This window comes from Pseudoliparis swirei, chromosome 21, assembly GCF_029220125.1.
Source record: "Pseudoliparis swirei isolate HS2019 ecotype Mariana Trench chromosome 21, NWPU_hadal_v1, whole genome shotgun sequence".
In the NCBI taxonomy this organism is placed as follows: Eukaryota; Metazoa; Chordata; class Actinopteri; order Perciformes; family Liparidae; genus Pseudoliparis; species Pseudoliparis swirei.
Window position 1 is genome coordinate 14,916,499 of NC_079408.1, and position 25,483 is coordinate 14,941,981.

General features: G+C 46.3%; 1 protein-coding gene and 1 long non-coding RNA gene across 11 annotated transcripts in view; one reads left to right on the forward strand and one right to left on the reverse strand.

Moving 5' to 3' along the window:
• Nucleotides 1-25,483, forward strand: part of nrxn2b (neurexin 2b) — an 856,499-nt gene that overhangs the window by 758,546 nt on the left and 72,470 nt on the right. The gene's annotated exons all lie outside the window — the stretch shown is intronic.
• On the reverse strand, nucleotides 19,366-22,819 carry LOC130211490 (uncharacterized). Of its 3 annotated transcripts, none has more exons than XR_008835076.1 (8): nucleotides 22,574-22,819; nucleotides 22,151-22,191; nucleotides 21,707-21,894; nucleotides 21,440-21,548; nucleotides 21,105-21,319; nucleotides 20,832-20,868; nucleotides 20,230-20,389; nucleotides 19,366-19,456 (listed from the first exon to the last, which is right to left on the reverse strand). It is a non-coding gene; the product is annotated as an uncharacterized LOC130211490 (long non-coding RNA). The 3 variants fall into 3 exon arrangements; XR_008835077.1 differs by lacking the exon at nucleotides 19,366-19,456 and adding an exon at nucleotides 20,024-20,109 and having other exon boundaries at nucleotides 21,707-21,864; XR_008835075.1 differs by lacking the exon at nucleotides 19,366-19,456 and adding an exon at nucleotides 20,024-20,109 and having other exon boundaries at nucleotides 22,574-22,818.

Below are 25,483 nucleotides of genomic sequence, written 5' to 3' on the forward strand. Positions count from 1 at the left end.
TTATATTAAACACACAGAGGGCAGAAGACGTCCTGGGACTCGTCATGAAATCAGATTGCGTGACACGGTTTTGTTGCTTTCTTTTTTTTCATTCCCACAAATAATACACGGAAATTTGCGGGTTTAGATTTGGGTATCAATGAAGACGGTAGATTTGAGTAACAGCAATGGTGGAATTAATTTTTATGCAAACCTTAAAGACACAAACGAACCTCTCTGAGACTTCAACACACGTTATCTTCGTACGCCTGCGCTTCTCTTTCGCCATGAACATCTTCATCAGGATTCACACCCAACCCACCGCTCTGATTTGCATAAATGATGAACGATGAGCATTTATAACAGTTTCACACACTTCCTAGTACGGTTAAATTTCAAGATTCAAGATTCAAGATGTTTTATTTGTCACATACACACACAGGGTGTGCAGTGAAATGAAAGTGGCAATGCTCAGCAGGAATGTGCAAGGGCAACAAGTACACACTATTTACAATAAAACACAACACAATATTTACAGTAAGTGTGTGTGTGTGTGTGTGTGTGTGTGTGTGTGTGTGTGTGTGTGTGTGTGTGTGTGTGTGTGTGTGTGTGTGTGTGTGTGCCTAAGAGGGGCAGTTGTGTGGGTCTATGTGGGGGTCCTGGTGAGGTCGGAGTTCACAGTCCTGATGGCCTGAGGAAAGAAACTCCGTCTCAGTCTCTCTGTTCTTGCAGCGTGACTACGGAGGCGCCTGCCTGACCGCAGCAGCTGAAACAGTCTGTTGTTGGGGTGGTGAGGATCCTTCATGATCCTGCCGGCTCTGGTTCTGCACCTCCTGGTGTACAAGTCCTGCAGGGTGGGGAGTGTAGTTCCAATAGTGCGTTCAGCCGAACGCACTACTCTCTGCAGAGCCTTCCTGTCCTGAGCGGAGCAGTTGCCAAACCAGGCTGTGATGCTTCCTGTCAGGACGCCTCTACAGCTCCAGAGTAGAAGGACTGAAGGATCCTCTGGGAAACTTTAAATTTCCTCAGCTGCCTGAGGTGGTAGAGGCGCTGCCTTGCCTTTCTCACCAGAGTGTCTGTGTTTGTTGACCATGTCAGATCCTCGGTGATGTGGACTCCCAGGTATTTATACCCGCTCACCCTCTCCACAGTAGTCCCGTTAATCCCCAGTGGTGAGTACGTCCTCTGTTGTTGTATCCTCCTAAAGTCCACAATCAGCTCCTTAGTTTTGGTGACATTCATGATGAGGCTGTTGTCCTGGCACCAGAGTGACAGATCAGCAACTTCCTCCAGGTAGGCCTTCTCGTTGTTGTCGGAGATCAGGCCCACCACCACTGTGTCATCCGCAAACTTGATGATGGTGTTGAGCTGAACCTGGCCACACAGTCATGTGTGTACAGGGAGTACAGTAGGGGCTGAGGACGCAACCCTGGGGGATCCTGTGTTCAGGGTGAGGGATTTGAGGTGTGTCTGCCCACCCTGACCACCTGTGGCCTGGCGGTCAGGAAGTCCAGGATCCAAGCACACAGGGGGGTGTTCAGTCCCAGCTCAATCAGCTTGCCGGCCAGTCTGGAGGGGACTATGGTGTTGAAAGCTGAACTATAATCAATGAACAGCAGTCTCACATAGCCCCCCTTCTGGCTGTCCAGATGAGAGAGTGTGGTGTGCAGTACCTGGGAGACAGCATCATCTGTGGATCTGTTTGGGCGATAAGCAAACTGCAGCGGGTCCATGGAGGAATGATGAACTGATGGCATTTAACGCAGCTGTGGACGTGTCGCCTGACGATGGCGAGGCCTTTTCCCTGTTCTCACAACCAGGTCTCTCTTTGCACCTTTTCTCTTTTTGGGGGGGTACTTCATTGCCCTCTTTTTTTTTTATCTCCCTGTCCTTCTCACCTCCCCTATGGGAGACAACATTCTCTGTATCAGAACTGAGTGTGTCTGAAGGCCACCGCAGTGACAGGAGGGATGCCGTGAATCTGGGTCACCCTCCCACTGATCGCCATCTCCATTCAACTCAACCTTGCTTCCCTCAAAAAAAAACTCCCAATTCAACCCCAGGAAGCTGTCAATCGCCAAGAGCGAATGCATTATATTGTTATCGTTTGTCCTTTATTTGAGTGGCAGCAACGCGAGAAGAGAGAGAGAAAAATCTCAAGGACCTTTCAATTAGTGATCACAGTCCTTTTGAGCGCCGCTCTGCCTCCGGCGACAAACACCTGGCCTTCCATCAGTCGACAGCTCCGGCACAAAATATGGCCGCTATTAATTTGCTTTATTACAGCACATTGGCATTTCAGTGATGTCTTTTTAATTACTTTGATTGATAGTTTTGGATAGACGAGTCCGTGCTGGTAGGTCAGGAGGCGGGAGAGGGGGGTGGGACCATTCATTGAGTAGTGAATCCATAACCTTTCCTACTCGGAGCTTTAAATGTAAACGACGCCCCCAGGGTGATGGTCTTACTCTGTATCAATGCCATTTGAGATTCACTCAGAAAAACGAATGAGCCCTTCTCAGAGAATCTATTTTTTTACTCGCCCAGAAGTATATATTACCTGGATATCTGATATGGGAAGATATATATGAAATGATTATGTCAATCGCTATCTGGAAACGCTCGCAATAGATATTGACGAACCCCGTCCTGCAGCCCAGTGTTTTTCAACCTTTTTTGAGCTCCGGCACATTTTTTTACAATCAAAACCGTGGTTGAAAGTCACTGGCTCAGTCTGTCGATTCCTTGCTTACAGAACATGTAAAGAAAAAGAAAAAAAGGATTGATTTCCCCCAAAGAAAGGTAGATTTGCGAGTACCAGAGTCCCTTCAGAGAACCTTTCATGTTACTACCCCCCCCCCCCCCACCCACACACATACACACTCCCTGCTTCTGATTCTCTCGTGCCTCCCACCCCTCTCGGGCTCTGGTTCTCCACCTTTTTTAAGTGATGTACCCCCCTGGAAAATATATTTTTTTCAGCCAAGTACCCCCCAACCAGAAGAAAGACTATTTGGTTGGAAAAAATAGATGTAACACACAACGCTGTGTCATCAGTGTCTGATTTAATATAGAATATATAAAAACAAGTTTCTGAACTTACACTTACCTTTTAAAGGATTTTTAAATGGATCCTAGTTTTAAATATATTTAGAAAAATCTCCCCCTGGAGTGCCTTCACTAACCCCCTGGGGTATATGTACCCCCATTTGAGAACCACTGCTCTAGGGGGACCATCAATATGACCTGGCACTGACGAGCATCAAGAAAAACTACATAGAAAGATCAAATCTTCTGGCGTACGGCCTCTTAATGGGTCATACAGAGACATCGCTGTGTTATAACCGGTTATAACCATTACGTAATGTCTGTATTTGGGTCATGAGAGTGTTGGGATCTCTATGAGAACATTGTGGTTCCTGTAGTTGGTCCACAGACAGTTGGGCGGGCGAGTAACATCTGGTTACTCTCAGATTCACTCATTTCATGTCTTTGAATGCATCTCCCTCCCTGAGGGCTCATCCAACCCTCTGCACAGAGAACTGTTGCCTCCAAATGGTATCCAACCCAAAATGGAGATCTTAATACCCGTCACGCTACTAAAAATGGTCACCAGATGTTCGGCACCTTTTTTATGATTGCACGTTGCCATGGGGTGGTGCACTTTTACACTTCTAGATGGACACTTTGAAGAAAACTGACATATTATGTGTATTTCCTTCCCTGTCATACCTTGTTTCACTTTACGATGACAGTGCACTTTACAATTCTGAGCTCCAAATATTTTTTATTACAAGTGTAAACGGTTACACGTCACACCCGGTTATCTTTTATGGACACGTGTTCTCTTCTGTGCTTTAAATACAAATATGACTGATTTAATTATTTTTACTGTGCACACAATATCTGTACTGGACAACAGTATATAACAAATGGTTTAAAATAAACTCACTGGGCAGAGCAGAAAGCAAGTGGTTCAGCCTAATTACAAAAATAAATCAGCAAAGGAAGAAAACAGTAAACTATTTAGGCTACTTTCAGCATTAGACATTAGAGTCAGAAAAAAATGACCTGAGGCCACAAAGCAACGAAGGCTGACTCAATCAAACGGCAAACAAGAAGCACTGATTTCTGGTTGGCTGTACTCGGGGAAATTAGGCTGCATTCAGTACAATCTTCTCTCTCCGTTTGCACTTCATATGGTGTGAATAATGGCTTCATCCCCACCGTTCTAACAGTTGCGACAGCTGTGCTGATTAATTCCAGCGGCACGAGTCCTCGCCGCGGCAGCGTTTAGCCGTGGGTGAAATCTCCCACTTTTTAGAACAGTACTTGGTGATAACCAACATTGATGTTGAAATATTGGCGGTAGTTTACTTCCAACTTGCCACACTCGTAAAAATCCACTGCATGCTCTATTTTTGTCTGGGCAGTATTCGGAGTTGACATTTAGCACGTCAATTCATCGAGCGTATAAAAACCCTGTAAAGCTGTCCAATGAAACTCATTTTGCAATATCTCTGAATGAACTTCATTGTTCTCCTCCTTTTTATCAGTTTCCTGTTTCCCCTTGCCTCCCTCTGCCGTCTGCCATCATCACTTCATCACACAACGAGAGCCTCTACTGTGAGGAGTGGTTTACTTTGATTGGCATGGTAATCAGAAACCTCGAGTGGCTCTGCACCTTGGTGAGAATGGGCTCCACGCACAGTTGTTGTTCTCTAGTTTGTCGGCCTTTTTGTTTTTTTAATCCTTGGAGGTGGGTAGTTGAGTGTCCCCCCCCCCCCCCCCCACCCCCAAGATGTTGGGAGTATTGATTGGCGAGGTGGGAGGCCTTCCAGTCCAACCGCGCAGCATTCATCACGTTAAATACAGGAAGCTGAAGTCGTTAGAGTTTCTCAAGAATGCTTCGACATTTCAGGTCATTGGCTCTGGAAACTGATTTTCTTTCTGACAGATCACATGCAGCGCTCCTTCCAAAGAGTCTTTCAAAGCACTGCCGAGTCGGCTGTTTTAGCAATTATTCACCTCGACCTGTCACGATGAAGATATCCACTTATTGAGGTCAATTATCGAGGAATACGACTGCAAGGTGCTTATCCTAGATTTATTTGTAATATACAAAAGAATTGTTTTCCAATGTCGTCATATTCTTAAGAATGCATTTTTATTTCTCTAGACAGATACAGCTGCATCATTACGCTATTATCATGTTATCGTTAGCTTAAATAAGTCTCATAATGTGTATTGGAACTATTTCTAGCACAACAGATGGTCCAATAATATTATTTATCCTGACAGGCCTAACTGTGCCTTCACATTAATGCACCAACCTAAAGGAAAGAACTCTTAAAAGCGTTGGAATTAGATGGGATGCTTTTTAATTGGATTTAGCTTCTAATCACTGTACGAAAACCTGTATATATAAAACAATGAGAGTGACTTATCTTCCCCCGTCAGTGTTGCTCACTGAGGCGCTGGTCCACCCTGTTCCTTTTTTTGATCTCCAGTATTTAATTCAGCTTTAATTAATCAGGCAACAACTCCCGAGTCACTCAGAGGACAACATTCGTAAAAAATCTCCCTGGATCTCCTTAACTTAACAAACTTGGACCGGATAACTTTCTCTCTCCTTAAGTTTGGGCTTTAGGAAATGTCACAACATATTCGTTAGCTAACGTTGGACTTCTAAGGAGACCCCATTTGTTGTAAAGACGCTTCATGAGACAGACTTCCGTCTCACGAGCACACGCAACTTTTAACTCCGGGGCCGCGGATGCTCGAGCGTTAGCCGGTAAATGCTATTAGCGGTGAGATAAAGTGAGAGAGATGGAGTGAAAGAAAGATATCCATCATTTATGAGCATTAACCCCCCCACGTCCTCCGCTGGGCTTTCTGTGGCTGAGTGTGTCGAATCCGCTACGCTAATCCCATTTAGCAAAAATGTCATCAGAAAAAAGCCCCACTGGAGTTTCTCTTCCTGTGCGGAGGTTTCTTACACCATCGAGATCCTCGGTTTCACTCCCAGCGGCTTTAGTCCGACACGCCTCTACCTCGTCGTCCCGTCGGATGGGTTGAGCCGTCCGTTTGGTGTTGCCGTGGGTTTACCCACGTACCCGTCTCTCATCTGTCATTGGGCCTAATGGGGGGGGGGGGATTCAGCCGAGCTCTATGTTCCGTTTTAGCCCTTCAGCTTCGATCGTGTATTTATAGTATGAACCAAAATGGAGTATAGGCAGCGACTTTCACCCAGGAGACCACTATTCGTGTCCTGTGGGAAACCAAACGTTGACTCATTGAGCCTCTACCTATGTCACGTAACTTCAGAGCTTCACTCACGCTTTTCTAACTTCTCAAAGTTACAAAATAAACCTACTTTTTATTTTTTTCACACAGCAGTCCGAAAAAATGTTGTCTGATCTGAGCAGCTATTTTTGAAGATTAGAAGGACAAGTATGACGGCCAAAGCAACACAACCCAGATAATAATATGCATTTCTTTATTCCTCATTACATTTTGCAAAGAGCGACAACATTTGAGAATGCAATACTTTATCCTTCAAGCAAGGAGCGTGTCATTATTTATATGACATGTTTATTCTGTCATATTCATTCAATGTGTTTATGTATCTCTGTAATGTTCAATCTGGTCACATGACATCATATTCTGGAATGGAACCCGGACCTTCCAGAATGGAACTTTGAATTGAAAGTCAGAGTTCCATTTCAGAATTTCAGAGTTCTTCTCCGGAAGTTCTGTGTTCTGTTCCGGAATCTCTGGGTTCCAGAAGGCCTGGAATTCCTGAAGGTCCAGATTCCATTCCGGAATGTAATTTTTAAAATGTGTAATTTGTGATGTTGGGCTGTATGAAATAAAACTGAATTGAATTCATTGCTTTTCACAGCTCACTCTTTAAAATTCCCATTTATAGATGAAAATCATTCTTATAGTAGCGTGCAGTAAAAGCTCGTTGTCAGTCTCCTGGCACTTTGACATAATTTGTTCCCAGTTCATAAAACTATCATATCCGAGCCGCCGGCCTGTGGTCGGCCCCTCCCACCCCACCGCCCACATGTTTCTTTCACGGCGTCACGGTGGGTTTGAGGACGAGCGCGAGAGAAAACATCCTAATCTAGGCCATGCGCTGCATCCCATTAACTCGGCCTGCCAAGCCGTATCTATTGATCTTGCCCGGATTTGGTTAGACTTTCTAACTTTATCTTTTGAGGAGTTGTGTGGGACTAGAGCGCCTCGCTGATGTCACAGATAAAAAACAAAGATGAAAGAGCTGCATTTAGGCGGAGGCCCGTGACTATCAGCGGAGGGGGGGGGGGGGATCGAGCTGGAGATAAAAGGGATGAAGTGGAGGATGTAGAGGAACATGTGTGGAGAGGTAGAGGTTCGCCCTCCAACGCCAGGTGAAGGCATACCCAGGATGTAGATGGACTACGCGATGAGTGGCGGGTCCTTCTGGGGCGTCTTTCTCCGGCCTCGTTCTGCCCACGTTGTATAAATTGACCTGGAAATACATATATACACTCAAGCACTCCCCCTTTTTAATTAAAAGCTGTGGCTCCTTCCCGTCCCGGCCCCTCAGCCTCGTCGCTGACAGCCATTCAGAGCAGAAAATCTGTGCACGGCATCGCCCTGCTGGCGGGCTAATCTCCTCTCCACACCGCGCTGCGGAATGAACCGTCCTCATTATCGCATCCTCCCAGAAACTCTTCCCTCTCCTCCTCCTCCTCCTGCCGCATCCTTTCCCTCTTCCTCTTTGTCCCCCTCCCACTCTCTCGTGTAGCTCTCCCCTTATTCCTCTTACTCATCCCTTTAAAAAAAAAAGTAGGACGACGAGAGAGAAAGAGAGAGAATTTTTTTCCCCATTGCCTAAAGTTGAGACATTGTAAATAGCATCGTGAGTGGCCACGGGCGAGAAAATGTTAGTGTCAGACAAATGATAATTGCATCACGGGGCCGCGGTGGCTCATCACGGAAGCAAAACACGAGCGCTCGCCATGTTCGGGGGTTGGAGATGTCACAGAGGTGTTTTGAAACGTGTCCAAGGGAACATTGGCGCTCGCGTTACTCGAGAGACCGACCGCAAACACATTGAGTACATCTTTTTTCATTAACCCTCGCTCACCTCCTAATGGGGCCGTGTAGTCGTAAACAAACTACTGTAAGGGCCCCTAGTGGTGCAGTAGTGAGCAGTGCAGGGTTAGCCGTCTCTAATCCACCCTAAAATCAGTTATTCATAAATGTTTTTTCTTTATTGGACATGAAACTGTAAACATTACATAATGCTCTTCACCAGGGGTGTCAAACTCATTTTCACCGTGGGCCACATCAGCATCATGGCTGCCCTCTTAAAGGGCCGGAAAAAATGTATAAACTCCTCGAACATATTGTTAAATAACTCTCTTTGCATTTGATTATTGTTTATTTGAGTGTAGAAATATTGTACATAAGAAAATGTTCTCTAATATTACAACAATAATCCATTTAATCCTAAACCTTCAAAATAAAAGCACGGATATTTTTCTTCAATTTCTATAGAAAAGGTGATCACGTGTCTTTAAAGCCGCCAGGGGCCACATGAAAAAGATGCGGCGGGTCGGATTCAGCCCGCAGGCCTAGTGTTTGACACCTGTGCTTTTCACTATGTACTCAATGGGTTTATCAGAGATATTGAGAACAGCACATTTTTTGCAGCAGAATTTATTCAAGTCGAATCTCTGGACCCAAATCTGTGGAGTTGAGCTGTGGTTAAACGATGGACCCAGAGCACACCATGGAGAAAGTTCTGACCTGGGAGGCCACCACGGGCCAGAAGCTCCAACATGAGGTGAAGTTATAATAGTTTCTAAGGTGTAGCACCGTACACTTGTTGTGTGAGTGTCACGCTAACCGCTTGTGACTCACAGGCCAGAAGCTTCCAGACTACATCGGTTCTCCAGCCGTAGCCCAGTGACCCTGATCAACACCCCATTACAGGACTTAAAGGAGCAGTGTGTGGCGTTTAGTGGCAGCAACACTCACTGCATGCAAACAGTCTTTTTAAAATAAAGTTCCGCAGTGGGGTCGAAAGCTCAGGAGTCCAGGTGAAGTGCAACAAAAAACTCTTTACTGAGGAAAAAGTCGAACATCTCGGGAAACAGGATCAGACGAGAGACTAAAGCCACGTTCACACCAAATACTCGCGTGAGTTTACTCGCTTGACTATTTCTGGTTTTTCGCTTCATTCGCGCCTTAGAGGGGGCGGGGCTTATCTCTGTGGCTTTACTCCATGGAAACAGTTATCATCTCCTTCATCCACCATGAATAACTAACCACTAATTCTGCTTCATACTTGTTGGGGACATCCCACAAACGTCTGAACATGTTCATAAATATATATATTTATATATGACATAACCCGTAGGCTCACACAGCTCGGTGACTTTCACCTCTAGTCTGAATGTCTCTTCCAGCTCCACTAGAGCAGCAGTTAGATTCACCAACGGCGGAGCAGCTCAACGCTGATTGGCTTTCGCAACTCGGCGAATATTCGTTACGACCGATTCCCGTCAAACTTTGCTAATGGGATCTACTCACGCGAACAATACGCAACGTTTTAGGCGTGAACGCAGCTTCACACCACGCGGAATTTACAACAGGGACCAGTGACGGGAATTCTAAACCACAGGTGTCGCGCATGAGCAATCAGGGAGGCAGAGGAGGGGCTGAGGGCAGCAGGTGTAGGCAATGAGCAATCAAGAGACACTGGGGAGACACACGGGACACGGAACACCTGGAAAAGTCATGGAAATTAAAAATTCTTATTCCCAGGCCTGGATAAAGTCCCAAAAGTTTTTGAAAAGTCATGGAAATGTGTTATATTCATATGTTAATTTACGCAGTTTGATTAAAAGAATAAACATTTATATAAATATGTATTCTTTTATTCTAACTATTGTGTCTCATTTCTGTCATTTAAAGTTATACACATGTATACATTGAGATTTTACAAAATTGTTGGTCATGGAAATTTGGTTTAAAGTCCTTGAAATCCATTCGTCCATGTGTGTGAACCCTGAACAAAAGAACAGATTTTGTGACATGTATGAATTACAGTGCATTACTTCTTTTTTTCGGAGGTATTGCAACAAACAGTTTAGCCCGTCCAGCGGGTATTACATCCCTTAATAATTTGACATGAAAAGATCTCTCTCTCTCTCTCTCTTACTCTGAAATTCAGCGCTGTGGTTTAATCGTCCAATCACAGTTGACAACTGGACAAAGCACCTTTTTTAAGTATTCAGTGACGCTGACCTTTTAAAACCACAATGTAATGCACACTTAAAGATGTCCTATTATTCAAGAGATGGCCTTGTCCGTGTGTGTGTGTGCGTGTGTGTGTGACATGGAACTGGGACACAATAAACTGAAGTCTATAACTGAGTCTGAATGGGCTCCGGATCGCCCGCCGATCTGTCTTTTTGACATTTCCAGGCTGTCTCCTTCAGCACCGGCACAATGCAGGTTGTGTAGCGCCGCTCTTCCCCAGAGAGTCAGCAGCCGGCACACAGCTCCTCACACGCCGGCATCGCCGCGCCGCCTCCGTCGCGTGATTTATGAAGTACATTAAGTGCATACGGGCCGCTTTCTAAAGAAAAAAGAAGAAGAAGAAAACCTCCGCTAATAGTTGTCACAGTGTGCCGGCACATCTGTTGTCTTGAGAAACAAGAGGAGATGACGTGAGTGAGAGGTTTGTTGGAGGCCACAGCTGGAGACACACGGGGATGGTGTCCGGGGGGGGGGGGGGGAGTACGGCGCCCGCCTGCCACTGATAGCGCCACTCCATCACATCGCATGTCGGGCCTCGCGGCACGCACGCTCTTTGATAGTCAGACGGACCGCTCGGCTAGGGTCAAGACGACTGATGGACGGACACAGGATGTCAGACCAGAGAGAGAGAGAGAGAGAGGGTTCAGATGAAGACCCTCGAATGCTTTCATTATGGGCTGTCAAGATGCCGGCGTGAGATAGAGACCGTCCTCCAGACGTTGGGTCAGGACTCCAATCTCCAGCCACAGAACAATTCACCGCAGCTGACATGCGGGCGATGGAGAGAGAGTGTGTGTGTGTGTGTGTGTGAGAGAGAGTGGAGAAGCATCACACACTACACTCGTCTAACACCTGCACTCAACGCTAATGTGCAGCTGAGGAGAGCGGGAACGAAAAACAATAATTCCTCCCGGAACACACGGCGGCGTGTCCATCCCCCGGTGAAGCTCTCACTCAAAGACCAATCAGAGTCTTCTCTTTCTTTTCTCCCTATAGGAGGAACGCATCATCGCGTTCCTCTCAGGACGCCATCGCCTCGCCTTTCATCTCCCCGCTAATGATGCTCCCCTGTATCGTGCTTTTTTTTGTCCTTTCTTTCTTCTTCTTTCTCTTTTTTAATGACACGTGGAAGAGGAAGTGTGTGTGTGTGTGTGTGTGTGTGTGTGTGTGTGTGTGGGCGGCTGCGTTGACCTGCTTTTTTAGTGTTCTTCTTTTTTCGATTGAGAATAATATATGCTGATCGGCCTTTAAACGAGTCCCATAATGCATTGTGCCCCCCCCCCCCCACATGAGCCTCAGTGCTCCATCTCACTCGTGCCCACTGACAGTTTTACCTCGTCGTGTATTTTTTTTTCTCCTTCTTCTCAAAGCTCCATGTGCTCTGAAACCCAAACGCTGCCCAGGAGGAGGGCCCTGCTCTCTCTCTCTCTCTCTCTCTCTCTCTCTCTCTCTCTCTCTCTCTCTCTCTCTCTCTCTCTCTCCCCGCCGCGGGCTGTGGATGCCCTCAGTCTGGGCTGGACGGCAGCATTAGATTAAGGGAGCGCCCTCCTGAATCACAGTGATGTCGACATCACTCGGCGCCCCGGTGGGAGCTGCTGTTGCTCCACCTTCACCGGATGCAACGGCGTTTCGGCCCTCCAGCTTCACCTTTCGTTCAGAGCAATGGCTCCATGGTGGTCTGTTGCTTCTAGACTAATCCTCCTGGAACCGGAGCGGTGGATTCACATCGACGCCGGCTATACATTTAGCTTCTACGAAGGATTGAACTCACCTTTTGTCCAATTCTTAATTCATTGTTTTCCCGTTATTTGTGACATTGACGAGACAAATGGGGACATCTAAACTCTCTCATGGCTTCAATGTTCAATTCAAGCCGTTAGATTAACATCCGTCATTTATACCAACAAAGTGACATTTCCAGCTACTAATTCAACACCGCATGGGGCCAATGATGTTTATTTCTGCATAAGGATAAAACATTACACATTAAATTCGGTTTATTTTGTATAGCGCAATATCAGAAATTACGAATTTGCTTTTACAATCTGTACACGTACGACATCCTGACCTTTGACCTCACATCGGGTCCAGGAAATACACCAAAAAAATAGAATGTTTTTTTTCACGGGGTAAAAAAGGTGAAGAACCCTTCAGGAGAGCAACAGAGGAGGATCCCTCTCCAGGATGGACAGAAGAGGAGAGGTCATGTGACCAGAAGGAGTTACATAAACACATTTAATGAATATGACCGGCTGTGTCTTCAGAGAAGCAGATAAGAAGAAAAAGTGGGCGTTTCCCCACGAGCCAATGCCATCAGACGCCACTGACCCGTACTCAAGAAGCCATGAACGTTTTCACGGAGACGCAACCGGATCATCGCAAACTCTGATGGAGCCCAACAGTCTGAGCGATCTGCGGCCCCGTTACCTTCGCCACATCGCTGCCTGCAGGACGGGAGCTCCGCGGCGGCGGCCAGCTGTTGCTGATGGTGTTTGATATGGGGAGTCGGCGCCCTCGGGCCTGGCTTATGCACTCTAATCCTCACAGAGAGATAAGGGAGAGGGGGGGAGGGCTTTTAATGTGACACACGGCGCGGCACGTGTTCAGTTTCACACACACACACACACACACACACACACACACACACACTGATACAACGTTATCTCTGACCCGCGAACAAAGACGCTGACGCACGCGGCCGAGACACTTCGAGCGCGGCGCCAGATGTGAGGCGCCGGGTTATCTGGGAGGAGGCCCGTTTTTATCTGCCGCTTGTCATCCCGTCACAGAGGTCTGTGTGTGTGTGTGTGTGTGTGTGTGTGTGTCGCAATGATGAGCGCTGGCCATATTTTTTATTCCGCGCACACCGAGCACCGACGTGTAAACACCTCTCAGCAACGCCACGGACCAACCGGCCTATCAGAGAAGCCGCCTGAATCGGTGCCGCAGTAATCAATCTCCATTATGCGTTATCTCCGTGCTCGAGGAACTCCGACACGCACACACACGCGCACACACACACACACAATCACACTCATTATCCCGGTCTTTATTAGACCAAATTAATTGTTTGATGCGCGAAAATCCATAATGGGAAATCAGAGCGTCTGTTCAGCGCGTCGAGGCCACAGACACACGGGACTATGGGGACCAATGGTACCTGAACGCACCACGTCGCCTTCTATTCTGCCACGAGAAGAACTCTGTGCAGGAATGCAATTTGTAGGAGGGGGGGGGGGGTGCATGATTAAGAATAAAATACTGTGCGTAGTTAGTTATGTCATCTTTTTTCCAGAATTGGGAGAAGTAAGATGACACTTGGGGGTGGAGGAGGAGGAGGAGGAGGAGGAAGTGGGGGGGGGGTGCTCATTAGAAGGAACTCGGGCAGAGCCAGCGGTGCAGTTTGCTGCTGCTCTGTAATTAAGGAACGGAGTGATGAGAAAGAGACACACCGCAAACAGGCTGAGGGAAAGTGTGTCTCCTCGTCTCCTTGTATCCTTGCATCCTTCTGTTTTCACTGTTGGATCCTGTTTCTCGCTCTTAAAATATCATTGTTCCACTCTTGGTTCTCCCCTTAACCTTCCCCTTGTCTTAAATATGTAGGCTATCTGCAAGTGGGCCAAGAATGTGTGTGTGTGAGTGTGTGTGTGTGTATGCGTGTGTGTATGTGTGTGTGCGCCTTTTATGTTCTCACAAGGTTAGAAAGATAATTCGAGTGCAGTGAATTCTGAGTCGCGGCCTTCATGCACTTCAAATGCGGAGATGACTTTTATTTTGAATGGCTCACATACATATTGATCTATTTGTTGTCATGTTTGAGTGAAACGCTCCACGGATCTCACTCTGTGTCTATGTGTGTGTGTGTGTCAGGACATTTCATTGTGAAACATCTGGAGGAAGTGTTGATTTATTTTTAGTTGAGACTAACTCAACTCTGTTAAGAAAAGAGAAAAGAGAAAAGATAACTAGAATGTAAAAATAAAAGATTGTTTTTGTTCACTTTAAAAGCAGTCAACATAGAGAAAAAACAACTGTTGGTCAGTGTGTGTGTGTGTGTGTGTTCCTGACCTCACACATCAGTGTGTGTGTGTGTGAGCATGCAGCAGGTGGTGTGTGTTCGGGGGCAGGCGACAGGTGCGCCGGGCTCAAGCCGAGGTGGGCGATGAAGCGTGCTGGAGGAGAAGTCGGTTTGACTCTATTCAGGGCCACACACACACACACACCTACACACACACACACATACACAAACACACACCTACACACACACACAGTCATGCAGAAAGCGGTCCAGGAGGCATGTTTCTCCCAGATGGGGATCAGAGCTGAGCTCATCACCCCGATGGTCATAAAGACTGATGTGTGTGTGTGTGTGTGTGTGTGTGTGTGTGTGTGTGTGTGTGTGTGTGTGTGTGTGTGTGTGTGTGTGTGTGTGGGCGTGGACCCGAGAGCAACAGGTGTTCCCGTGTCTGTGTCTTAACTCCACGCGGCCTCTCGTCCACGGGGCCGTCGCACTGCATAATGGGAGGAGCTTCAAACCGACAGATGACCTAGAAGTATCATATGATGATATAAGAGAGGAGAGAGGAGAGAGGAGCGAAGAGAGAGGAGAGAGGAGAGGAGAGAGAAGAGAGGAGAGAGGAGAGAGGAGAGAGGAGCGAGGGCTTCATAATCCTGTTGGACGCTCACACTTCATGTTCATCGTATTTTTTAACTGCTGAGTCGGCTTAATTTCTCTCAATTTAATTGGTACAAAAATGAGGTCAGAGCAGAGGGGGGAGGGCCAGGAGTTTACTCCACGGGGGAAAGAACAATGATGGAGGAGAGATGGAGGAGTGATAGAGGAGAGGAGTGATGGAGGAGAGGAGTGATGGAGGAGTGATAGAGGAGTGATAGAGGATGGAGGAGTGATGGAGGAGTGATAGAGGAGTGATGGAGGAGTGATAGAGATAGAGGAGTGATAGAGGAAGATAGAAGAGTGATAGAGGAGTGATAGAGGAACGATGGAGTGATAGAAGAGTGATGGAGGAGTGATAGAGGAGTGATAGAGGAACGATGGAGTGATAGAAGAGTGATAGAGGAGTGATGGAGGAGTGATGGAGGAGTGATGGAGGAGTGATGGAGGAGTGATGGAGGAGTGATGGAGGAGTGATGGAGGAGTGATGGAGGAGTGATGGAGGAGTGATGGAGGAGTGATAGAGGAATGATAGAGGAGTGATAGAGGAGTGATGGAGGAATGATGGAGGAGTGATGGAGGAGTGATAGAGGAGTGATGGAGGAATGATGGAGGAGTGATGGAGGAGTGATAGAAGAGAGGAGTGATGGAGGAGTGATAGAGGAGTGATAGAGGAGTGATAGAAGAGTGATAGAAGAGTGATAGAAGAGAGGAGTGATAGAGGAGTGATAGGAGTGATGGAGGAGAGGAGTGATGGAGGAGTGATAGAGGAGTGATGGAAGAGTGATAGAGGAGTGATGGAAGAGTGATAGAGGAGTGATGGAAGAGTGATAGAGGAGTGATGGAAGAGTGATAGAGGAGTGATGGAGGAGTGATGGAAGAGTGATAGAAGAGTGATGGAAGAGTGATGGAAGAGTGAGGGAAGAGTGAGGGAAGAGTGATAGAGGAGTGATAGAGGAGTGATAGAGGAGTGATGGAAGAGTGATAGAGGAGTGATGGAAGAGAGGAGTGATGGAGGAGTGATGGAGGAGTGATGGAAGAGTGATGGAAGAGTGATGGAAGAGTGATGGAAGAGTGATGGAAGAGTGATGGAAGAGAGGAGTGATGGAAGAGTGATGGAGGAGTGATGGAAGAGTGATAGAGGAGTGATAGAGGAGTGATAGAGGAGTGATAGAAGAGTGATAGAAGAGTGATAGAAGAGAGGAGTGATAGAGGAGTGATAGGAGTGATGGAGGAGAGGAGTGATGGAAGAGTGATAGAGGAGTGATGGAAGAGTGATAGAGGAGTGATGGAAGAGTGATAGAGGAGTGATAGAAGAGAGGAGTGATGGAAGAGTGATGGAAGAGTGATGGAAGAGTGATGGAAGAGTGATGGAAGAGTGATGGAAGAGTGATGGAAGAGTGATGGAAGAGTGATGGAGGAGTGATAGAGGAGTGATAGAGGAGTGATAGAGGAGTGATGGAGGAGTGATGGAGGAGTGATGGAAGAGTGATGGAGGAGTGATGGAGGAGTGATGGAGGAGTGATGGAGGAGTGATGGAGGAGTGATGGAGGAGTGATAGAGGAGTGATGGAGGAGTGATGGAGGAGTGATGGAGGAGTGATGGAGGAGTGATGGAGGAGTGATGGAGGAGTGATGGAGGAGTGATGGAGGAGTGATGGAGGAGTGATGGAGGAGTGATGGAGGAGTGATAGAGGAGTGATGATGGAGTGATGGAGGAGCGATGGAGTGATGAAGGAGTGATGGAGGAGTGATGGAGGAGTGATGGAGGAGTGATGGAGGAGTGATGGAGGAGTGATGGAGTGATGGAGGAGCGATGGAGTGATGGAGGAGCGATGGAGTGATGGAGTGATGGAGGAGTGATGGAGGAGTGATGGAGGAGTGATGGAGGAGTGATGGAGGAGTGATGGAGGAGTGATAGAGGAGTGATAGAGGAGTGATAGAGGAGTGATGGAGGAGTGATGGATTCAAGATTCAAGATGTTTTATTTGTCACATACACACACAGGGTGTGCAGTGAAATGAAAGTGGCAATGCTCAGCAGGAATGTGCAAGGGCAACAAGTACACACTATTTACAAATAAAAAACAACACAATATTTACAGTAAGTGTGTGTGTGTGTGTGTGTGTGCCTAAGAGGGGCAGTTGTGTGGGTCTATGTGGGGGTCCTGGTGAGGTCGGAGTTCACAGTCCTGATGGCCTGAGGAAAGAAACTCCGTCTCAGTCTCTCTGTTCTTGCAGCGTGATTACGGAGGCGCCTGCCTGACCGCAGCAGCTGAAACAGTCTGTTGTTGGGGTGGTGAGGATCCTTCATGATCCTGCCGGCTCTGGTTCTGCACCTCCTGGTGTACAAGTCCTGCAGGGTGGGAGTGTGGTTCAATAGTGCGCTCAGCCGAACGCACTACTCTCTGCAGAGCCTTCCTGTCCTGAGCGGAGCAGTTGCCAAACCAGGCTGTGATGCTTCCTGTCAGGACGCTCTCTACAGCTCCAGAGTAGAAGGACTGAAGGATCCTCTGGGAAACTTTAAATTTCCTCAGCTGCCTGAGGTGGTAGAGGCGCTGCCTTGCCTTTCTCACCAGAGTGTCTGTGTTCGCTGACCATGTCAGATCCTCGGTGATGTGGACTCCCAGGTATTTATACCCGCTCACCCTCTCCACAGTAGTCCCGTTAATCCCCAGTGGTGAGTACGTCCTCTGTTGTTGTACCCTCCTAAAGTCCACAATCAGCTCCTTAGTTTTGGTGACATTCATGATGAGGCTGTTGTCCTGGCACCAGAGTGACAGATCAGCAACTTCCTCCAGGTAGGCCTTCTCGTTGTTGTCGGAGAGGAGTGATGGAGGAGTGATGGAGGAGTGATGGAGGAGTGATGGAGGAGGGATGGAGGAGGGATGGAGGAGTGATGGTGTATCTGTTTACAAAGCAGCCAAACAAACAAACACACATAAGCTAATGGTAGTTAGCATCCAGCTAACGTCTCTGACTCACTTTCAGACGCCCTTCCTCTCCGTTTAGCGGTGTCACTCCATCACTCCATCACTCCATCCTCCATCCTCCATCACTATCACTCCATCACTCTGTGAGCACTTCGTTCTGTTAAGTGGACTCAATTGTATATATATTTTTAAAGCAATCCTTTTTTCTTCTTTTCTTTTATATTAGTTGTTCTTGTGTGAATTCAGCTTCCCTCCTCGTCTCTTTCCCTCCGCGAGCGGGGGGGGGGGGGGGGGGGCACCGTCTTGCTTGATTGGTTGATGAGATGTCTGGTTGGAGTCTTTTCATCAGGAGAGGAGGCGAGCGGAGTGAGGAGTGAGGAGTGAGGAGTGAGGAGGCTCTCGTGTCACTCCCACGCTCCTCCAGAGCAGTAATGAGAGCGCCGCTGACACCTTGAGGGATTTATTCCTTCAGCTGGTTCACCGTCAGCCGCAGAGCACCACGGCTCACACACACACACACACACACAGACACACACACACACGGACACAGACACACAGACACACACACACACAGACACACACAGACACACACAGACACACACACACACGGACACAGACACACAGACACACACACACAGACACACACACAGACACACACAGACACACACACACAGACACACAGACACACACACACACACACAGACACACACAGACACACACACACAGACACACACACACAGACACACATGGACACACACAGACACAGACACACACACAGACACACACACACACACACACACACACACACACACACACACACACACACACAGACACACAGACACACACACACACACACACACGGACACACACACACACACAGACACAGACACACACAGACACACACACACGGACACAGACACACACTCTGATAAAACAGGAAGTGCTAAACAAGGCCAACGGTCCACACTGACAGTAAATTGAGGAGAGCACTACTGTGTCTGTGTGTGTGTGTGTGTCTGTGTGTGTGTGTGTGTGTGTTTGCGTGTGTCCCACATAGCAAACTGACTCCGTTCCAGATCCGCCCAAAAACCGCCATAGACACCGGGAAGGCTCCGCAAACCGGGTCCGGATCGGCGGCTAAATGCACACCGCGCCGGATCCGGAACAGATGCGCGCTGCGTAATATTGGCGGATACGGGGCGGATGCGGGGCGGATCCGCCCCGTATCCGCCAATATTACGCAGATATTCATAAAATATTGACCCTTCCATAAAGCGGCTCATTTGGCCCAGATCAAGCTAACAAATATGCATCAATGCAACAACAACAAAATGAAAACGTAAATAATGTCAAACAGTTTTTTATTTGAAAGGACAAATTTATATACACACACATTTAAAAGATATATTTTAAGTCTGTTCAGTGTGGGGACGTCTACAGTAGCACGCCTCCTGGAGCTACGGTCTGCTGCCAGGTTGAACCACCGAATGGCGTGCTTAAGAACCTGGTCGTCAGTGGACGCATGTGTTGAGTGATTCTTTCTGACAGCATCTGTAATCACACAAGCAGATACAAAATCACATGAATACTCAGTGCAACATAAATCAGACATGCAGTCTAAAATCTAGTGGCTGTCTGGCACTTAAAGTGTGCTATGCTAAATATAGTCAAGTCAAGTCAAGTCTTTTATTGTCAGATACACAGAAGAAACTGTTCTCCAGTCTCTGTGTGCGAGACCGGATGATACGGTACCGCCTTCCAGAAGGCAGCGGGGTGAACAGGCTGAAGGCTGGATGATGGCAGTCCTTTAGGATCCTGCCAGTCTTCCTGAGGCATCGTGTGCGGTACGTGTCCTGCAGGGCTGGGAGCTCCCCGATGATGAACTCCGCAGTCCTGACCACACTGCGTAGGGCCTTGCGGTCCTTGGCTGTGCAGACCCACACTGTGATGCACCCAGTCAGGATGCTTTCTATTGTGCATCTGTAGAAATTGGTGAGGATGACTGAATCCATGCCAAACTTCTTCAGTCTCCTCAGGAAGAAGAGGCGCTTCTGGGCGCTTTGACCACCTTGTCTGTGTGAGCAGACCAGGTGAGGTCGTTGCTGATGTTGACCCGAGGAACCTGAAGCAGCTGACCATCTCCACTCCATAGAGCTAATATATCATATAACTATTATGTAAAGGTATAGTTGAGTAACATTCACCTAAATAGAGAATAAAGTTGCAATTCAAACATTTTATTTAGAAACATGGTTATTCGTAAGTTTGAACACAAAGACCTCCGGGTGAAATCAAATTGTTTTCATTATATATGAGTTACTTACGCAGGAGCAAAGTCTTGGACGTCATTAGATTGAAAGATTTTTTTCCATGAATCCCTTTCCAATTTATGGACTTGCCAACATCATCAGTGAACATGCGTGCGAGGATGTTCCACGTTGCACGTTTTACATCATGTCCTCCGATTGTTCCCAGGGAGGAAATCTAAAATGGATAGAAAAAGTACTATTAATATTTGATATTGTTTAAAAAAACATTACCATCAAACAGGGTATTATCTAGTGTTAATGACATACAATAGATTTTAATGAGCTTTATGAGATTCTTAACCCTTCTGGTGCCTTAGGGTCATTTTGGACCGAATCAATATTACACCCTCCCCCCGCCTTAGGATTAATTTGACCCCATTCAATGTTTAATGTCGGTGTTCTTTCGGTAGTCAACAAACAAACATAAAGTGCCTCACACTTAAACTTGGAAAACAATATTAATTCTAATAATTTTCTGGAGGTTTTAATTGCTGGCGTCAAATTGAACCCAAAGGGTAAAATATGTTAGTAAATATAAAGGTAACAGGAGGGTGAAACATTGAATCGGGTCAAAATGACCCTAAGGCAACACAAGGGTTAAAAAAACAACAACTCACCACTCTCCTTCATTATAGCGTTGGCTGGATCTTTGAGCTGTTGCTCGTAAAAAAGGGAAAAAGGTAACGATTAAGAGATTTTACATCAAATATGGAAACATCAAGTGTTATACAACTCCATTAATCCAATCGTAATGATCATATTCACTTGGATTCAATGTGACAGTGTGTATTGCATGTCTCGTATCCAATTTACCATCGTTAACATTGTAAAAAGTGAAATGATTAAAAAGATTCAATTTGAATCCCATAGCTGTTTGAGTTGTTGCTCACCACAGCAGGCAATGGTGTCTGAACCACACCTCGCCCCTCGCCAGGTTGGTGTGTACCCTGCATGGCTTGTTCGCTGTCCTGCTGGTGATGAAGTCCGTGGTGGAGGAGGGGCAATAGTTGGAGGAGGGGCAACTGTCCTGCTAGTGGTTGGACCCTTTTTTTTGGGGTGGCGATTTTCAGTCTCGCTGTCTGCATCCGAGTCCCCAAAGAAATGGCTAGAAATGGAGTTAGGAAAAAAATGTATTATTTGTCATACTATAACATTGAATGACAGACACTTTATTTTATGAAGGTAAAAGAGTTCTAAAGAATACAATTTATACACATTTACTCACACAGGCATTGGCTTTCTCCTTTTAGGAATTGCCTCCTCTTCTGAATGGAGATCAGATGTGTCACAGGACATATATTTTGTTAACCATCGCCTTGCCACCAAGTAATCATCTAAAAATTAAGTCAAAACACAATGAAAAAGTACAGAATTATGACCAGAACAATGTGATTAAAATGTTGTTTCCCCACCCCATATGTAACATAAGGTAAATGTTTTTATGTATTTGTTTAAACTGCTAATTATTAGAATATTAATATAATTAGCATACCGCATGATCTAATTATTCTGACATAATGTGTCTGCCAGTCAGGTTGAGGTTCTTCGGCACTTCGGACCGCCTTGTCCACCCTTTCATCCCTCGGGTAATCTGGCCAAACGCAGCCACCACCACTGTACCAGCTTTGTGGCACGACTGCTACTGTTTTGCTGTCCAAGAATTCAATCAGATGGAACATCCTGAATTACAGAGGAAAGAAACAAACAGTGTCATCAGTCACAGAAATATAACTCTGTTCCAAGAACTTCTGAAAACAATTTAGCAACTAGAAAACAATTTAGCAACTTTGATAAAAACACTACGCTATACATTAAGATAGTATTTTAATGGATTAAAACAAATCTGGTCATTTTAAAGTTAAACAGGTTATACAATTCCCTCTCAAATGTGTCTTTAAGTTGCTGTGAAAACTTCCCTCCAAAAAGACATGCTTACCTGAATTGTAGAGATCGATCCTGATGAACACTTCTGTAAAACTGAGGATGACATTTCAAATTGTAAATTATGTGTTGAGAACTCAATACATACGAATTAAATAAAAACAGGTTTGTGCTGGCCATCTTTATTAGCTTGCGAGCTAGCGCTCCTCGTTATTAGCTCGTAAGCTAGCGCTCCTCGTTATTAGCTCGTAAGCTAGCGCTCCTCGTTATTAGCTCGTAAGCTAGCGCTCCTCGTTATTACCTTGCCCAGCTTCAATCGCGCACCCTTGGGTTGGAGCTTAAGTATACTAAGTAAGCTCCAACCCAAGAACCACTGAAAATTCAGCGCTAGCTGCAGAAGATAGCTCACCCTAACCCTAACCGAGATAGTTCGAAAAATAGCCATAATTCGACAGTAGCAACACAATTCAACACTTACCTAAGTAATATGTCTGGCGCGAAGAGCTGCAGGTTTGAAAATTCCAGTTTGGAAAGTCGAGCCGCAGAAGTCAGAGGAGCAACGATTTAGAACAACCGCCGCTGTGTGAACCGGATGCAGATGCGGGTGGATCCGGTTCACATGACCAAACCGAGTGCGGCAGTAGGGCGGATCTAGCGACCTGCGGGCGGATCTAGCGACCTGGCGACCTGAGGGCGGATCTAGCGACCTGAGGGCGGATCCGCCCCGGAATCAGCTGCTATCTGGGGTGTCTGTGTGTGTGTTTGTGTGTGTGTGTGTGTATGTGTGCGTGTGTGTCTGTGTGTGTGTTTTCATGTGTGTGTGTCTGTGTGTGTGTTTGCGTGTGTGTCTGTGTGTGTGTTTGTGTGTGTGTGCGTGTGTATCTGTGTGTGTGTGTGTGTGTCTGTGTGTGTGTTTGCATGTGTGTGTCTGTGTGTTTGGGTGTGTGTCTGTGTGTGTGTCTGTGTGTGTGTGTGTGTGTGTGTGCCTGTGTGTGTGCGTGTGTGCGTGTGTGTGTGTGTGTGTGTGTGTGTGTGTGTGTGTGTGTGTGTGTGTGTGTGTGTGTGTGTGTGCTTGAACTAAGGAACATTCACACAGTTAGCATTTCTACCGCAAACATTTGAGCTGTGTGTGTGTGTGCGTGTGTGTGTGTGTGTGCTGGATATCACCGGGCCCTTCATTATTCTGTCACATGACGGATGGCGGCGCTCTGATCTGACGCGGTCGGGTTGCTATGGTGACAGCAAGCCAGCGTTTATTATCACCTGCTGGGGGCGTCGGGTCACACACACACACGGACACAAATAGCAATAACAAGTCATATTTGCGGAATTTTTTTTTTCCACTTTTTTTCAGATCAGCGGGAACAATAAAGTTTGTGAAAAGAAATCGCCTGAAAATTCAAATGTATCCCTCTGACAAGTGTGTGTGTGTGTGTGTAATGTCTCCACAGGCTCTGGGGGACATGTTTCTTCTTCACACACACACATACATACACGGGTTCTGCCAGAAACCCGGTCGTGCACCAAATATGTATTCATCCGCAGGTGAAAATAGTCCCCCGACAGATGCACCACGTCTCTGATAGGAAGTCGTGATAGAAAGGCTCTACACACACACACACACACACACACCTGCTACCACCAACAACCTAATCTCTGTGTGTGTGTGTGTGTGTGTGTGTGTCACATCACTTTGTATTTAGTGTTGTCTCCGTTAGAGATGATGTGCACCTGACCCCCCCCCCCCCACACACACACACACACACACACACCTGCTACCACCAACAACCTACTCTGTGTGTGTGTGTGTGTGTGTGTTACATCACTTTGTATTTAGTGTTGTCTCCGTTAGAGATGATGTTCACCTGACCCCCCACACACACACACACACACACACACCTGCTACCACCAACAACCTACTCCGTGTGTGTGTGTGTGTGTCACATCACTTTGTATTTAGTGGAGGCTTCTTTTTCTTTTTCTTTGTAGTTCAAACTGAGGTCTTTGAAGATCGTGATGTCACCTTATAAACAACAACAAATAGCTGTTGTTGTTTAGAAGCACTTGTCTCAACCAGCATTAGTTCTGCTGTGTTCACCGCTGCCTTTGTAAAAATAGCATATTCATGGCGCGGCGTGGCGCCACATCCCTCTGTAGCGCGCTGAAGGCCTCTGAGGGCCTCTGAGGGAGCGGGGCGATGGTTCCCCAGGTGATCGCAACACTACGGCGTCACGTGACGCCGTGCAGAGCTAAAGGTGAGCAGAACGGGATTCAAACATTTCATTATTCATCATCTGTTGCAATTAGCTGCATTAAACATTATACATTAAACATTGTATATTATACATTATACATAATGCATTATACAGTATATATTATACAGTATACGGCCGCTGTGTGCACGTCTCAGCGATACGAGATCATTAGCCAGTTATTCATATGAAATGAACTTTTTCTGTTCACAGTGAAAAAGCTGCGCTAGAAATATTTGTCATTATTCACTGTCTCCTTGTTACTGAGCTAAATATATATATATATATATATACATAGATTTGTATATATATATACAAATCTATGTATATATACATATATACAGTATATATACAAATATATATGTATATATGTACATATATACAAATCTATCCCCTCCTAATATTTACAGCTCGTATCTTCACCTCATGTCTTTATTGATCCGAGCAGCCCCAGGCCAATTTGAGAATTATTAAGAAAGGGATCCACACACACACACACAGACACACACACACACACACAGACATAAACACAAATAAAACCCCACGAAATATTGTCTACCCATCATTAACGTTCTCCACATTGTTCATCCTCACCACTCCTTCGTGGTTGTAGTGCTGTCACTAGCTGTAGATACCCTGCAGGATGCTACTTATTGGGACAATAACTATCATTAACCCAACCGGTACTTTAGTCCGAATAAAATCCACGGAAATTATTCCAAGAGAAGAAGAAAATCCATATCTGTGCTAACAATTGCGCGAATACGATGAAGACGCTCACGGAATCGATCCGGTGTTTCTGGCGCTTATTGGGTTGAACGAGGTCGACGCCCCCTATTTTTGTTATTTCTGGTTGTTCCGGCTCGAGCTCACGGAGAAGATCGCCGTGAAGGAAGTAACTTAAGCTACGTGGATTTGTTGTTTGGATTTAATTTTTCAATTGACATGAACAAACAATCTGGATGTCGGGAAAAGTCTTATTCGATGTTTTCTCTAACTCCCAATGCTTCCCAATGTTCATATATATACAGATATATTATATTGTATTTCCCTTGACCGAACCTTAGTTGGGCAATACTTCCAGACTCGCCCCATCACCTCTAAAAACAACGACTCATCAGCACAATCATGTAGTT